Source organism: Oreochromis aureus, linkage group 14 (genome assembly GCF_013358895.1).
Source record: "Oreochromis aureus strain Israel breed Guangdong linkage group 14, ZZ_aureus, whole genome shotgun sequence".
Taxonomy (NCBI): Eukaryota; Metazoa; Chordata; class Actinopteri; order Cichliformes; family Cichlidae; genus Oreochromis; species Oreochromis aureus.
Window position 1 is genome coordinate 4,307,988 of NC_052955.1, and position 17,047 is coordinate 4,325,034.

A 17,047-nucleotide genomic window follows, 5' to 3' on the forward strand; every position below is an offset into this window, starting at 1 on the left:
TGTGGGCATCACTGGCTGCTGATTCCGACCATGTGGAGCTGCCTGGCGGTGCCAAAAACTAGACTCGCAGTGACAGAGGACGTCTCCGTGGAAGTGCTATTAGTGCGTCAAAGCCTGTAAATTGGTTAGGAACCTCCATCTCATGTTACAAGTCAATAAATCCTGATTTGAGAGAGCTGATTCTCGTTGTGAAGATATTTGAAATGATAATTGCAAGCCTTTCTCGGGCTCTGATTTCCTCGCTGCTGAAGCATCTCAGCATTGACTTTAAGTTTTTAGAAGCGTGAGTGAAATGCTGAGCACTTTGCAGGGATTTCAGTGTGTGCGACGCACACGAGCATGTTGACTCGCTCCTCTGAAGTGTCTCCCAGTTTAACGAGTGTTGCTGCCCAGTGTGGCCCCGGGGGGAACCTGGGAGCGCGTGATGTGCTCGGGCGCAAGACTCACATGAGACACTGACATTTTTGCTGAAACTGCTTTCATTACAGAGGAAACTAGTAGCAAACGCTCCCGTGATTTAAATAATGTGCGACACGAATGTGCGGAGTTCGGCGCTGCTGTGTGTGCTTGCACACGCCGCATGAAGCTGGTGTAGTAATTCTGACATTGCGCCTCTCGGCTGCAAAGACTGGTGTCAAACAAGCGCAAAGAAAAATACGACCTCTGGTTGAGATTTCAAAATAAAAGACGCTGCAGAGCAGACTGGGGGAATTGCATCCGAGCTGCTGCGTGCTGCTGCAGCTCGACTCTAGATAAACTCTTCAGGGTTGCGTGATAAGCTTGTTGTCATGCGTGAACATCTCCACCAGATAACCAGAATTTACGAGCTCTAATGAACGACAAATCCAGTTTATCTTGGGAACTGAAGCATCGGTGTTCCGCTTTATTCCGCTCTCTCTGTCCATCCACCCTGTCCGAGCAGCGGTTGGGGTGGTTGTAGCCCGATTGTAATTTATCAAAAGCATTCCCAGTTCCCCACTGTGCTCCAGACTCTGTAATATTTAAACGTTTTGAACGACCAGGTTTGAAATGCTGCTTTTAAGCGTCTTGGGAATGCAGGTGCCGTTCACTGATGTTGCGTAACGGGCGCCCAGAGTAGTTAAAACTGTCGATCTTATTTTGGAAACGTGTATAACATGCGGAAATATAAAAGGAGAAATGAGATTTTCCTTTACAGTTCAACGTGTTAAAATTGGATGTGTATATGTATGAAATATTTTGAACTTAAATTAAAATCTCATCCAGGAGTTGTTTCTAAAATTACAATCGCACTGGAACAAACTGGTGTTTGTTTCCACACACTGGGCTTTGTGTGTCTTCATCACCATTTCGTATTCTGTTCAAGTGGTTTCTGCTCTGGAAGGTGGAGGCACAGAGAGCAGTGATGATGAATGTAGGATAGTTTTGCATTCACTTTGAAGCCCGGCTGTAGTTTTAATGAGGGACTCCTTTGTAGCAGCCGGACTGCAGCATGCAGGCTGTGGAGAGGGAGACGGGGATCCTCCTCCTTTTCAGCTGCAGCGGGGCTTCCCTGGGCTTTTCCTCTCTCTCTGCAGTTTTCCTGGGGCTTCCCTTGTTTTCCCTGCACCAGGCTTCAGCTGATCCCTCCCTCCACCCATCTCTCTGTCTGTGGGCCCGTATAATTTTCCTGCTTCTCCCTCCCTCTGCCTTCCCTGAAGGAAAAAAGACTGCAGGATACAGCAGCAAGAAACGTGCTGTAGATCCTACATGATAAGAAACACTATACGGATGTAATGGAAGTGCAATACGACCATATTACACATTAGTTATTTAAACGTGACTGGATGTCTTTAACTATAATTAAAGTCATATTTCATGATTTACCTAACCCAGGGTGATGATTTTCTGCCTTCTTCTGCCCTCTGTAGTTGGATATTTGCTTGCACAGCCCGCTGCGCGACTCCACCAACATATTTAGCTTCTTCTAAAAAAATTGTCCAAGTGCTGTTTTAGTTTTTATAATAGATTATTAATCACCCCCTTCTTCCTCTCTGTCTTCATCTTTCTTCCTCCCATCCATTATCTCCCCCTCTTTTCTTTACTTCTTCCCATCTTCTCTTCCTCCTCTCAGCATGCTTCCTCCCATTCTCTCATCGTTTGCATCTTTTCTTTGAATTACATCTCTCTCACAACTATCGGGTGTTTGGCGGTTTCTCTTATCCCGAGGCGCTTACACACAAAGAGACTTTTGTTTCCCTGCTTTCTGCATCTTTTAACCTTTATTTACCCTGGGGGTGTTGTGCTTCTTTCATCACAGCCCCACTTCACTCTTGTTCATTTACAAATCACACTTGGGAAAAGCTCAGGCGTAACCAGGGCCCTATTCTGCGGTCTGCTGAGCATGGGGCTGTTACACAACTTTGTACTTTCCAGCCTGTTAAAGTGATAATCTGAAACATTAGGTAGAATAAAACATTTGTTTTTAGCAGACAGCCGCATCAGGGAAGCTTTCCCAGTTGATGCCCCAAACACCTGACATGATAAACTGATGTATTTGTTTTTTGCTTTTGTTTTATACAGACAACCAGAAATGTAAGGTTTCCATGGACACAGTCATGCACAGCACAAACTGGGAAGATTGGGGGGAAAAAAAAAAAAAACAAACAAGAGCTCTACAAAATGTTATTCATAAATATTTTAATAAAGTTGGCATGAAAATAAAATGAAAACTTTAGTCTCACAAGAACCTGACCGGGCCGTTTGGTTGATGACTTATAAAAAGTCAGAAATATGATGTTAAACACTTCAGAATAATCAATTTATCGATTCCACCATGAATTATTAACTAATTGTATTTTCAGATGCAAATACCAACATTTGAGAATTTTATGTTCTTAAATGTGAGAATTTGCTGCAAGTCTTGGTCTTATTTTTATAAGAAACTGAACTTGTGTCTCTGAAAAGGTTTTTTGTTCACTTAATGTAGAGAAAGGCTCTTCCTTTTACCTGAAACATTATTATTTGGCTTTAATTTCAAAAGCTTAATGCCAGGTTCAGTCTGTTAAGGGCCGAATGTTGAGAATGGAAGACATTGGCTGAGGTCAGGAATGATGGTGGATGTTGTGAATGATGGCTGTTAACAGACAATAAAATAAAAACAATGGCACATCTGGGACATTTTATGACGTTCTGACAGAAACACTAGCAGGTCAGATTGGGTTTTGGTTTTTTTTTTTTCTTTTTTTTATTCTTCCATAATGATTCCCTTATCTCTGTAAGGGTTGACAAATGTCAGTGTTACAGACACATTTGAATTTCTTTCCTGGAAATCACTGCTTAGCACCTCATTTTCGAGGGCATCATGAACATCCTAAAGACAACAGACATCACCGATTGGTTAGCTCTTTGTCTCGGGTGTGAAAATGCTCTTTTATGACTCAATAATCTCCCAGTCGTACACAATGACCTTCGTAACGGACACAAATATCAAAATTACAAAGATAAAACCTGATTCTGCACCAGAAAACTTATCCAGCGAGCGATATCAAACCACAGCCTCTGTGGCGGCTGTAAACAGAATCTGCTTATTCCTCCAAGCGGAACATTGCCCTCGAGGGATTTGTAATCAACACACTAAACAGAATAAAGATCACACAAAGAGCCATGAACCAACCAGTCCAGGAACATTTATCTCCTATATCAACACTCTTTCTATCATCTAATTATCTGTCTTCCTCCTGACTCTCAGGTCCTCCTCCTCAGTCTGATTGCTCTCATGGGAAACGTACAGGGCTGTTTTTTTTTGTACTTTCCCGGCTCACTCTTTTCACAGCTTGTAATCACACAAATGATTTTAGTTGATTGCTTAAAGTTACCGTTAAAAGGGGCAGGACAGAAAACCTGAAAGTTATGAATACATCTATGGTTATTAACAATGTGTTCATGCCTGTTCCCTCAACCCCAAGAGGCCAGAAAAGGTTCTGGTTGATGCTGGTTGCTGGTTCCTAAAATATATTTCTCTCCTACGGCTCCCAGAGATGACGGGGTCCATTTGTGGTGCAGTTAATTAAAGTGCAGCTTGAGAGAATTCATCAACTCATGATGTTTTAATAAACCAAAGGATTCATCAATTCCATCATGCAAATGCAATCTCGAGGACTTGTTTATCAAAATAAGGGCGTCTTCTGAAATAAGCTCTTAATTAGCACTTCCTCATACTTCAGAATACATTGTAATTTTGTTATATCAAGTCTGACCCATAGAGAATGGCAGACATGCACTCACTGGCCAGTTCATTAGGTACACCTGCTAATACAAATAACTAATCAGGCGCTGACTGAAGTCCGGTGTATTTAGGCAGAGATGATCAAGACAACCTGCTGCAGTTCAAACTGAGCATCAGAATGGGAAAGAAATTAGATTTTAGTGTCTTTGAACGTGGCGTGGTTGTTGGTGTGGTTGGTCTGATTATTTAAGAAACATAATCATCTCTAGGTTTTACAGAAGAGTATCCAAAAACAGAAAATATCCAGTGAGCGTCAGTTCTCAAGGAGAAAATGCCTTGTTGATGTGAGAGAGAGGGGACCAGAGTGCCTGGGCTAAGTCTCGGATGGTGTGATGAAGGGATGGTGGGGTCAGAATCTGACCAACAGCATGCTTTGAGGATGCCCTGTTTCAACCCTTCAGATTGGTGACTGTGTGATGGTGTGGGGGATGTTTTCTTTCACACTTTGATCCCCAACTAACATCATTTGAACACCACATTGTATTGAGTATTGTTGCAGATCTTGTGCACCCTTTATGACCAGAATGTAACCATTGTTTGCTTGTGTTGTCCTTTCACAGTATCCTGTGAAATATGAGGTAATTTGTATGAGGTAATATCTCATTTTTGGATCTTTTCTTCATGTCTATGATTTTTATGAATGCCATACTGAAGCTTTAGCTTTTTATTGGTTAAAGGTTAATTACATGAAGATGTTTGGCATGGATGTGTTGACTGAATATTACTTTGTAGTGTATGAACTTATTTTGTTATTATAAAAGAAGAGAAAAAAGCAGACGCGGTTTTATCCACTGAGCAGAAACAACCAATCTACACCACATGCACACTCAGCCACAGCAGATCCAGCTGCGGTCATAGAGGCTCAAGTATAATCTTTGTTCTCCATTCACTGCTGAGCAGTTCCCTCAGTTTAGCAGTGTGTTATAGCACCAACATAATACGCATTTCCTCTGGGATTAACAAAATATCCTGATCCTGATAATGTCTGTATGCAGCCATGCAACGTGAAATTAACTCAAATGTTTTAAAAATGCAAAAGTCTAAACTTATCAGCTCACAGAAAAGACTGTTGTTTTGCAGATGCACTTTAGTGTGTGTGTGTGTGTGTGTGTGTGTGTGTGTGTGTGTGTGTGTGTGTGTGTGTCTTGGGACGTGAGTGCTGCCGCAGAGACTGCCTGCTGAGAGGCAGCTCCTCGGTTCCTCTGCACTCTCTCTTATTATCAAATGTGTTAGTGTGTGCACACACACACACACACACACACACACTCTTTGTGTGTTGTATTCTTATCAGTTTTTACATCACTGATGTATTACGGGCCTGAGCTGAGCTGAGCTGCACTGTGAGCCTGCGTGTCAGGTGTCTTGGAGAATTCCGCTTTTAGTGCTGCTCGGTTATGTAACCACCGCCGTAACTTTGGCATGTCTTCGTTGATATTCGATTCCTCTTCTTTCTTTCTTTCTTTCTTTCTTTCTTTCTTTCTTTCTTTCTTTGATTTCTTAAATCTGATTTGAATTACCTCCATCGCCCTCTCGTTTACCCTTTCCTCCACTTTATCACTTATATATGCAGCCTCACTCTTCCACTCTGTTCCTCCTATCTGTTTTTAAAGCCCGAGTCTCATTAATATGAATGAGGATTATGGTGTCAGATGCATGAATGCAGCCGCAACCTGTTTGACACAGAATGTTCCAAGTTCTCTGATGCTAACCACCATTAGCATCAATGTCTGTGTTTTCACACATTTCCATTAAAATGTGTAATTTCTTTCATAAATCGACATATTGTTAATGTATGAGGAGAGCTGAATACAGAGCATTGTACCATGCATGTTTTCTTTGGCTTAACCCCGTATTTAATGATGGCTCACCATATGTGGAGCCTTCAGGAGGATTACAATGATCTTTGTGATGGTACTGCGTGTTTTGGCTCTATGATTGATCACAAGGACAGCCCAGCCGCATGTAGACATATCATCTGTCCTTATCTGCAGAGCTGATGTGGAACTTTGGAGTTGAGCTTGCCTGCATTAAAGTTCCACGACACCACTCTGCTGCGTATTTGTCCTGGTGGCTTTAATTAAACAGTTTATGATGATAAGAAATATTTTTAAACTATGATGATTTAAATCTTTTTCTCTCTTTCGATTTTTAATCATAAAGTATTCACCTGTATTGTTGGGCTATCGTATGTATTTATTCAAATTATTAGCGATGCAGCAACATCTTTGTGTTCAAATCAAGCTCTTTAGGCCCAGTTTTATTCCACTTTAAACAACATGTAAATAACAAAGAAATCGTGCAGTGGCACTGACAGCATCTGCTTCATTTAAACAGTCGTTCCTGCTCAAAGGTCCTGCATTTACCTTTTTTTCTTTTCTTTTTTTTTATAGGGTCTTTGAGGGTTTTAAAGGTTTCTGTATTTTCAGTCCAGCCTTGATCATTTGCTTCCATCTGTTGTTTTCAGCCTCTCGTCTCCAGCCTCATTTCTGCATCTGGTGTGATACATGGTCCTGTGAATGGCATCACTTTAGCATTTAGCTTTTTAAGGGTCTTTCAGCAACCTTTTAAACCTGCAATCTTCTTATTTATGTTATCCATTTGTTTCCCTCTCATCTCCTTCAACGACACCTTATGCATTCATCATTTTTTTCATTCTCTGTTGGCTCTCGTGAAGTTTCACTTTTGTCCCATTTGCCAAATTTTTCTCCTCATCGTTGTCTGCTAATCTTGCATTCTCACCCACTTTCATCTGTTAGCCGTCCCTCTCTCCTGTGTGTTCTCATTCTTGTCATTCCTCTTCTCTTTTTCTCTTGTCTGATTTCTCGACTTTTATTCATTTCTCGTAATATTATTTTGTTCTTTTACTGTTTTGTATGGCTGTGTGGTAATTTTTACCTTTTTCCCTCAGCTTTCAGAGATTTCCTCTCTTCTTCATGATGCATTCTTCACCTCTGTCTCTTTTGCCCTGCCGCCTTTTATGCTTTACCTATTTTTTCCCAATATGCTGTGATTTATTTTATTACTTTCAATGCTGTTCTTGGCTCATGTGCCTATCGCTGCTTTCAGTCATCTGTAATCAGGTGTTGGTGCAGTGTAGAGGACACTGTGCAGGGCTCTCGTGTGGGCAGGTGTAGGTTGGGTCATCCCTGAGCCGGTTGTGGATTTGAACATCAGCGATTTTTGGGACTCTTTGCCTAGTTTTATGGTGTTAATTTAATGGCACACCCGAGATAAAAGCTGCCCGCTCAGTGACTCTATCCATTCTAACTCCCCCTGGTTTTCTTCCTCCAACTTCTGAGCCAGAGGTTTAACAAACTTCCAAAGTCTGAAATCCTTTCCCATTAGCGCAATAAACTAAAAGTGGAGTGAGCTGATGCACCTTCTAACATGCTCATGTTAAGAATAGCTTTGGTAGTAATTGAGACATTTAACAAAAAACAAGAAAGCTGAAGCCAAAATGTCACAGCTCAAAGTAGACCCGAATCCACAGCACTGACATGAAAAGGTAAAAAAGTCAACTTGTAATGTGCTTGAATCAAGTGCAGTTACAAGGCAGGTGAACAAGTCTGAAGGGATCAAGACGAAATTAAGCTCCAGGTTAGCAGGCAAGAATAAAACAAGAGTGTAAAAGGACAGAAAGCTCAAGCACAGAGCACAAAGACACATTATCAAAGAATGATGGATCACTTTAGACTGTTATATACTGAGGGAAATGATAAATGAAGTGGACTAGCAAGATGGACTGACTGGCAGGTAGGGGTGGCTGATCAGAAACAATGAGAGTTAGGCTCGTAAAAACCAGCAACAGGAACATTTGCTTGTTGAGATAAGACTGCTCTTCGACAGGAAATGAACTTAAAGCAGAACAAATGTTCCAAGGAAAAATCATGTAACATGAAACTGTCCAAAAAGGGATGGGATTTCCCATGTGTTCTCATCCTGGGGATAAATAAAATGCCTTTTTGTCACATAAAACGATCAGATACAGGTGATATATGTAGAAGGGCAATAGGCCCCATTTTATAGACCTGCATCAGCCACCTGAGGCTGGACAGGTGGTGGCAGGAGTCTCAGGCCATGTGTGGTCACTTTGCTCTTTTTTTCACACTTCCTGTTTTGGTTTGGGTTTTTTTCTTTTTACTTTTTGTTTTGACTCACTGGATCGACTCAGGCAGTAAAAACTACTTAAGTTTAGAAGAGCTCTGCTGCCAAAGATCAGCCTGTAGGTAAATAAGCCGTATCATTACCTTTGATAAAACTGGATTATTTGATTTCCTTGGTAATGAGAAAGGGCTGAAACAGTCGTGCCAAAGACTGGTAATCTGTGTGCACACTGCTTCTCGCCTTGTGGATGGATGGATAGATGGTAGGTAATCAGAAAGGGCTGAAATAATCTGCTGGTGTAAAGTAGAAAACCTCCCCACCTAGCGAAATACAATTTAGCTAGGTAAACAAATACATTCACCCTCCCCAGAGATGAAGGCATTATGTCCAGCAACAGTTCTCACCAAGCTGATTTATTAATCATGAAATGAGAAGAAGGAGAACAAAAGAATGTGACTTAAATTAGGGATGAATAAAACACAATCAAACCAAAATAAGAAGGAAAACAAGATCTCTAAATGTCATTTCATTTATGAGACTGGACTTAAGTAAGCCCGCTGAGTGCTCTTTACATCAAACTGCTTGATCATCGGTGTACGTATGAACACACTGTTTCTCTATTTTAATAATAAAGCTGAATGAATTATTCTTTTTGCACAACCAAACAGGTGAAAACAAACTCCACTCTGGAACTCTGTTGCAATAAACAAGTATTTCTAATGTAATTCAATTCAATTCAATTCAATTCAATTTTATTTATATAGCGCCAAATCACAACAAAAGTCGCCTCAAGGCGCTTTATATTGTACAGTAGATAGCACAATAATAAATACAGAGAAAAACCCAACAATCATATGACCCCTATGAGCAAGCACTGTGGCGACAGTGGGAAGGAAAACTCCCTTTTAACAGGAAGAAACCTCCGGCAGAACCAGGCTCAGGGAGGGGCGGCCATCTGCTGCGACCGGTTGGGGTGAAAATGTACAGATTATAGCACACCACATATGACCTCAGAGATGTGTTAAATTTTTTTCCTTAAATCTCTGAATAGGAAAAGACTTATCAACAAAAATCCTGATCTTTTTTTTAAAGACTTGGTGTGTTTCATCTTCCTTTTTAAAGATTCATACAAACTATTTTCAGCCTCTGCTGAAGGCAGTCATCCAAAATGTAAATGTCATCTTGGGATAAAAACCATTACTTATCATGCTCTGATGAAAGACCCTCCCACTCTCTCTCCTCTTTGTGATTGATAGATTCTGTGCAGTTATGTTTTGGGTCTCTTCTTCCTCCACTGCCCTTCTTTTCCCTCCCTCCTTCCTTCTCACATCATCCACCCTCAAGTTACTCTGGTCTGAACTCCCCCACACCCTCACTTTGCCTCTTTATGCGATCGACAGGGAATAAAAGTGTCCACTTGTGCATTTCTTTCTCCCGAGGGATCGGCACAACAAGAAAGAGAGTCATTAGTGGTTAGTGATGTCATATGTTAGCATGCAGCCCTCATCCTTGCTTACAGCAGGCTGATGTTCACTCTGCAGCTGCAGACATCAGAGCATCATTTAATGTGGATGTTAAAGGGTTTTGGTTTCCACCATTTCAGTTACGTAGATTTTAGCCCGTATCCCATTTGCATGCCCCGAATGACTCAATACACAAAGACTAACTTTGCATCTGCATCTGGCGTGATACACGGTCCTGTCAGTGTTTTAACATCACATGGTAGTAACACACCAATAAAGCCAAGAATGCTGCAGCTTAAGCTGGGCAGACACTGTGCGATTTTTCCAGTGGGGTTATTCAGCTTCAGCTCAAACTGCACGATTGACTCGCAGGGGTTAGAAGTTCGTAGGTCACGATGCAGGGTCTCACACTATACAGCCCGATGCTCTGATGCGACCTGAGTGCTCAAACTGTGCCTCCATAAAAATGAAGGTTATAACAGAAAATCTGTCGCTCGCTCTCCCTCTCTGTCTTTCACTCACACAGACACGCACACCACCATCATCAACTTTGCTAAATTGCTAATGAAAAACATTGATCAGGCAGCTGTGATTGAGCAGCAGTGTAAATCCAACTATTTTCACGGTTGTTGTGGTCGTGATAATTTTGTGAGGCCACATCAAAAAGGCTCGGATGAGCTTTCCAAAGTTGTACAAGTGCCTCCATCGCTTGTGTCCAGATCACACGCTGCACTGCTGTGCTACTCCGTCTTTTTCACCGACGTTTATGTGTTTGCGCGTGCGCAGTGTGAGCAGCTGCGGTGACACCCTCACGACGGAGCGATTGATGATCGGGAGCTGGTCGTGAGGTGTTAATCGCTTCTCGTTACCCCACGTATACTACACGATGAACGACGCACGATGAAGGCCAAACTCGGGCTGATCAACAAAACGGTCGCACGACTGAAAAATCGGCTTAAAATGGGCCAAAAATCGCACAGTGTAATGCCGGGCTCACACTGTGTGATTTTTTTTCAGTCGCGCGATTCAGCTCCTGCTCAAACTGTACGATTGACTCGCAGGGGTTAGAAGTTCATAGGTCACGATGCAGGGTCTCACACTATACGGCCCGATGCTCTGATGCGACCTGAGTGCTCAAACTGTGCGTTCATAAAATGAAGGTTATAACAGAAAATCTGTCGCTCGCTCTCCCTCTCTGTCTTTCACTCACACAGACACGCACACCACCACCGTCAACTTTATGAAAAACATTGATCAGGCAGCTGTGATTGAGCAGCAGTGTAGATCCAACTATTTTCACGGTTCTTGTGGTCGTGATAATTTTGTGAGGCCACATCGAAAAGGCTCGGGTGAGCTTTCCAAAGTTCTACAAGTTGTGCCTCCATCGCTTGTGTCCAGATCACACGCTGCACTGCCGTGCTGCTCCGTTTTTTTCGCTGACATTTGTGTTTGCGCATGCGCAGTGTGAGAAGCTGCAGTGACACCCTCACGACGGTCGCGAGGATTTCAAACAGGTTTGAAATCCTCGCGACCAAGCGATTGATGATCGGGAGCTGGTCGTGAGGTGTTAATCGCTTCTCGTTACCCCACGTATACTGCACGATGCACGACGCACGATGAAGGACAAACTCGGGCCGATCACCAAAACGGTCGCACGACTCAAAAATTGGCTCAAAATGGGCCAAAAATCGCACAGTGTGAGCCCAGCATTGGGCAGTGAAGAAAAAACACGACTTCCTGTAAACAACCTAACAAATGGCAGTGATTTGACTATGAGGAAACGCACAATGGTCTTTAAAATGAACACTGCTACAACTATTTTTGCCTTTTTAATATTATGTACAGACTTCCAAAACACCATAAGTCCCAAAATGCTCAGAATTCAAATTAAAACTAAAGATAAAAGGTGTCGGCTTTATCCTTCTACTACTTCTACCATTGCATTAACATTGGACGCCATTACTTACAGTCTAATTTCTTGGCCTATTTCACAGATGTTGGAGAATCTGGATTTTTTTTTTAAATTGCTTCCAGCTTTGGCTGGACTGACTGATCATGTGCTCTGTGTCCTCCTCCATCTGCTTTCTGCTTTTTCCTGTAGTTTTTCTTGTAGCCTGAGCCACAAACACAATCTTAGGGTTAGACTTTGCTCTCCTGCTTTAGCAGTGCAGGCTTGTCTCGTGTGTTTCCTTACATAGAGAAATGCCAGTGTGATCTAGTAGGCAAGTTGTGTGCAGATTACACGTCTTTGGGTTCAGAATGATTCTGTGAGACCAGAATCGGCCGACAAATAGATATAGTAACATGAACTGTCATTCATATTGAATAATTGTATTATTGTTGTCCACCCTGACTGAGTATCTGAGATCCCTTCAAACTCTAAACAATCTTAACGAGTGTCTAAACTAGAACAGGAATGATATGGTTCGTTTAAGCAGGATTTATTATGCTAATGTTTTATAATACTTGGTTTATTTTCCCTGTTTTAATAAACTGGAGTATATCTCATGCTGTTGTATTCTGATACTTCAAAACTCTTCAACAAGTAGATGATTTAATTAAATGGTGAAGTGTCAGCGTTAAAGTGTTAAACATGTAGCTCAACAGTGAAGTGCCATAAAGATTACGGGTGATTCGCAGCGTGTCCCTGGATGTACTGATGCATTTTTACACTCTTTGCTGTAACTGTGGGATACAAACGACAAACTTTCTAAAACTTTAAAGCCCGCAGATATTATTTGATCTTTTTTAAAGGATCTCTGTGGGCGTTCTTTTGGAGAAGACTCAGACTTTGTTCTTTTTGTTTGCGCTCTGCCAGCATGAGAGTGAACATGCATTAACTCTGCTGCTAGAGTTGAATACTTATGAGACAATTCTGCAAAATAAGGTTTTTATTTTTACCTCTACTGGCAACATTTTCACTTCTCTCTCTTTCTATAAATATATAATATTTCTATAAATATAAAAGCCACTTCATTTGACACACCTGTCCAGCTGCTTGTTATAGGAAATATCTATCGGTCAGTAAGCAACTCAAAGCACTTAGGTAGAGACATTGTGAAGATAGGCTGGTGTGAGTGTTTCAAAAAACTGCCGATGTACTGATATTTGCCCACAAAGCCAACTCGAGGGTTTGTAGACAATAGTCCGAAAAATAGAAAATATCTGTGAGCGGCAGTTATCTGGGTTAAAATGCCTTCCTGATGTCATAGGAGAATGGCGAGGGGGCCTTGAAATGATAGGAAGGTCACGGTAACTCATAACTCAGGATTTTCTTCCTGTTAAAAGGGAATTCTTCCTCCCAGTTGCTGCCAGGTGTTGCTCGTAGGAGATTGTCTGATCATTCTAGTTTTCACTCTAATACTGTGAGATCTTTACCTGTGAGGTAACTGTCGATACGAACCGGTGCTGTATAAATAAACGAGAACTGAATTAACCTCACAGTGAGCGAGCTGTTGCTATTTGAAGCTACAAGTTATGAATGTTTGATGATTCAAAGAGTTTTCACTGCAACTTTTTGTTTCACTTGCTATGAATGAAGCTCAACTGATTCATTTGATCTGACCTGTCATTGTTTTTGTTAAGAGATGTGCATAATGAATATATTTAATAAAACACACATACAGACACATTGTCCCTATTCAACAGATTGCTGTGTTCGCTTTCCACATATGGGAGAAACAGAGCCTGCTGAGATGAGCAGTATACCCTGCAACAGCGCCCAACACACGCACGCACACACGCACGCACACACAGACGCACGCGCACACACAGACACACACGCACGCACACACGCACGCATGCATGCGCACACGCACACACGCACACACACCTTCCTTACTGGTTCACCCACCTAAACTCATTGGTCTGAGCCCAGGAACTGTTGCACCAGCTGGCGTCATATTGGCTGTTGTCCTTATGTAACAGGGACGTGCTCACGTAATCTTTTTTGATTGTTATCCGTTTCTTCACAAATCCACATCCTGACTTGAGCTGAGACTCTCTGAGAGCTGAGCCCTTGATGACGTAGACACATGAAGACTTTCAAGAAGAGGGAACAAAACAAACAGCATAGAAAATGAGAGCGCTTTTAAAGAAAATTCACTCTATCGCTGTTCTTTCATTTAGGGGACGTTTGCCTATAACTAATTATCACATAGTCCCTCTTGGCTATGTAACACATACATATATGCAGTTTTTCTTCTGAGCAATTATTGAAAAACTGACATTGGTCATCCAAAAGATTTTGCTAAAGCTTTTTTGTTGCTTCTTTCATGGATCCCTCAGGGTCTCAGTATTGATCTGTTATGAACATTTCTCTCTAAAGTAACAAGCAGCTTTTTTTCTTTCTTGTGAATTAAGCTTTGATGTTAATGTTTTTGTAAGATAAAATATGCAAATATGCAATTCTTGGCATATGTGCAAGACTGGGCAATAGGTGGGGGAAACATTATGTTTAGGCTGCTGTCTCACTGGAGTTTGACGATGCTGCTGTGGTGGTGGAGACATCTGTAAGTGTGCTGGTGGGAGAGGCCATGGGGCGATGCAGTATCTTGCAATAAGCCATTTTATTTTGGGAATGCATGCATTATGTTCTGTGGTGTCTGAAGTACGTATTTTTATCAAGTGTTCAGAGAGCTGGTTTTGGTACTAAGGCTGTAATGGAACTGTACATGCATGAAGCTACATTTTCCTAAGGGCGGCAATAATGGCTAATCTCATCTGGGTCAAAACGTATTTCATGAATTTGTTCTCCTAGTTTTCCCCCTACATTTCCCTTTTAGATGTCTTCTTCCAGTAACTAGGGGTGGGAATCACCAGACACGCCATGATATTATCGCAATACTTCAATCACAGTATAACACACATTAATGAGTGATTGATCACCTTTTTTCAAAGTCACATTTTTTTTTTAATCAATATCTGTTTTTCCACTAAGGTAAAATTAGCTTACTTCAGTTTTTTCCTTTAGCTCTAAAATGCAATTGTCAAGGACACCGACGCTGTCACACACAACCTACCGTAACGTGGCCAGATGGAGTCAGACTGCTATCAGTCTGATATCAGTGTGAGATTGAATGGGGTCAAAATGCCAATTAGATGCAATCTGTTTCTTATAATGTAACAATTAACTGTGATAAATTGTTGAAAATCACATATCTGTTCGTGCCTGCAAAGACAGAAATTCACATTTAACTGTTACGTTTGCACTCAGTTACCTTCCTGCTCTATAGCGATATAATCTGAATACAAACAACCAGTCGGGTCGACTCTCCTCGAGTTGTGCTCATTGACAAAGACTCCTTCTGATGATGGCGACATGATGGTATCTATCTGCGTTTATGAATCAGACGGCAATTATTTGCAAGCTGGATCCTTCGTGTAAAATATGGACCAGTTCAAAAAGGAACGTGATGTTTGTTCTCTGACAGTTTGAGGTGACATGGCACAGTCAGGAAGCTGCCTGCACATGTTGGGAAGATGAGAAAAAATCAAGATTGTGGACCTGTTCTTGAAACGTTTGATCATACTTTGTAGAACTGCAACTCAATAGAAAACGACATACGTTTAAGCACTGGCTGATGATTTTGATGTAAGAATAACAAGAGTGCACGTTCAGGTTTGAATGGGAGACTAAGAGTAATGGAAAGGAGATCATATCTGAAAGGATCTTTTCACAGAATGATTGGTGGCTTGTATCTGATTTGTTCAAACGACTTGCAAAAATATTTTTTCTTAAAAAGAATTCTTAATTCATCAAGTATGATCAACGATTTCTGCCTTTAAAAACAAAAAAGAATTGGCTCACGTAGTTGCATTAAACTCAGCAATCAGCTCCTTAGTGCTGGAATATTCTGTGTTTCCTCATCTTCCTCCTACTCTGCACTGATCATTATAATTAGATTGAAGTCCTTTTCAACCACAATCTCGTCAAATCTTCACACAAACACATCACACACTGCGGCTGGTTATTGCTTTTTAAAGTCCGTCCTCCACACATCCACACACTGACTCATCGTGGATACACTGTGACCACATCAAATCCTGTCAGTGACCTCTTTAAACCGGTAGTGGCCTCACTGAACGTGCAGCTGAGTGTGTGTGTGTGTGTTTGTTTTTATGTGCGTCATTTACGTTGTCAGTATATTCATACTCCACAGTCGGATGCTTTCTTCTGCCCTCTCTGGCTCCAGCAGTTATATTTTTAATTAACTGAAAAATCACATATTGGCTCCTGCAGATGCTGCAAATTGAGTTTTCAAAATCAGAATCTGGCTAAAACATTTTTTCCATCAGACTTTGTTTTAGCATCACTTTTCTGTTACACAATAACATCACAGCAGAGAGGACATGCTGCACATTTTTCCAGGCTCTAATTAAAACCCTGCTTACATTAGATAATTATACTTTCTTAAAATAAAACGATGCATCTCTGCAATTACAGATAATCAGACTTTGTGAAGAATATACAATAGAGTGATAATCGGCTGCATTTCCAGAGAGCCTTTCTGCCCATCATCTTTCTGTCCACCATTTTGGACTGCAGCATGCTCAGTAATCTCATTGTAATGATACATGAACCAGGTCTCCACCTTCTCCTGGTTCTGTTTAATGTGGCCCTCCAGTTCAGTGCAGATCTCCAGCTACGGTCCAAGATGGTGGAGGGTGAATCTGTTCTGCCACAGGACAAGCGCGTCTCTGGAGAGCCACAGCAGTGACTGCTCAGCCTGCCAGTAAAAGGCAGGGCAACTGAACTTTCAGAATATGAGCGAGGGGATTGTCTGGTAGTTAACTGATTCGGGACGGTGACATCCTCCCGCCCTGATACCAGTACCCGCCCAGGACAAGTCTAAATGTTGGGAAAAACCGTGGTCATCATCTAATGCTTGTACTGGTTTGGCACAGCTGAGGTCAAATGTGACGCCCCAAGTCTAACTGTGTTATGAGAAACAAGCTTACCTCTGTGAGCAGCTTCTATTGAACGCTGTAAAGCTTTCATATGTGCTGATTGTCTTTCTGTATGTTTTGTGCTGCTGTTTCATGTCAGCTGTGTGCAATTGGTAATCCCATGTAATCCTCCATCCTCTGATGCGTGTGTGCTTGCTTCAGTTTGTAGCCATATAGCCATAAATACAGTCCTTTGTAATCACGACTATAAGTGTGTTATATAAGATACAAACATTCACTCTGTCATGCAGAGTAAAGTCATGTGACACATCAGGCTCTTTAACTT

General features: G+C 41.6%; 1 protein-coding gene across 1 annotated transcript in view; it reads left to right on the forward strand.

The window, feature by feature from the left end:
* Positions 1-17,047, forward strand: part of slc8a2b (solute carrier family 8 member 2b) — a 205,037-nt gene that overhangs the window by 4,570 nt on the left and 183,420 nt on the right. The gene's annotated exons all lie outside the window — the stretch shown is intronic.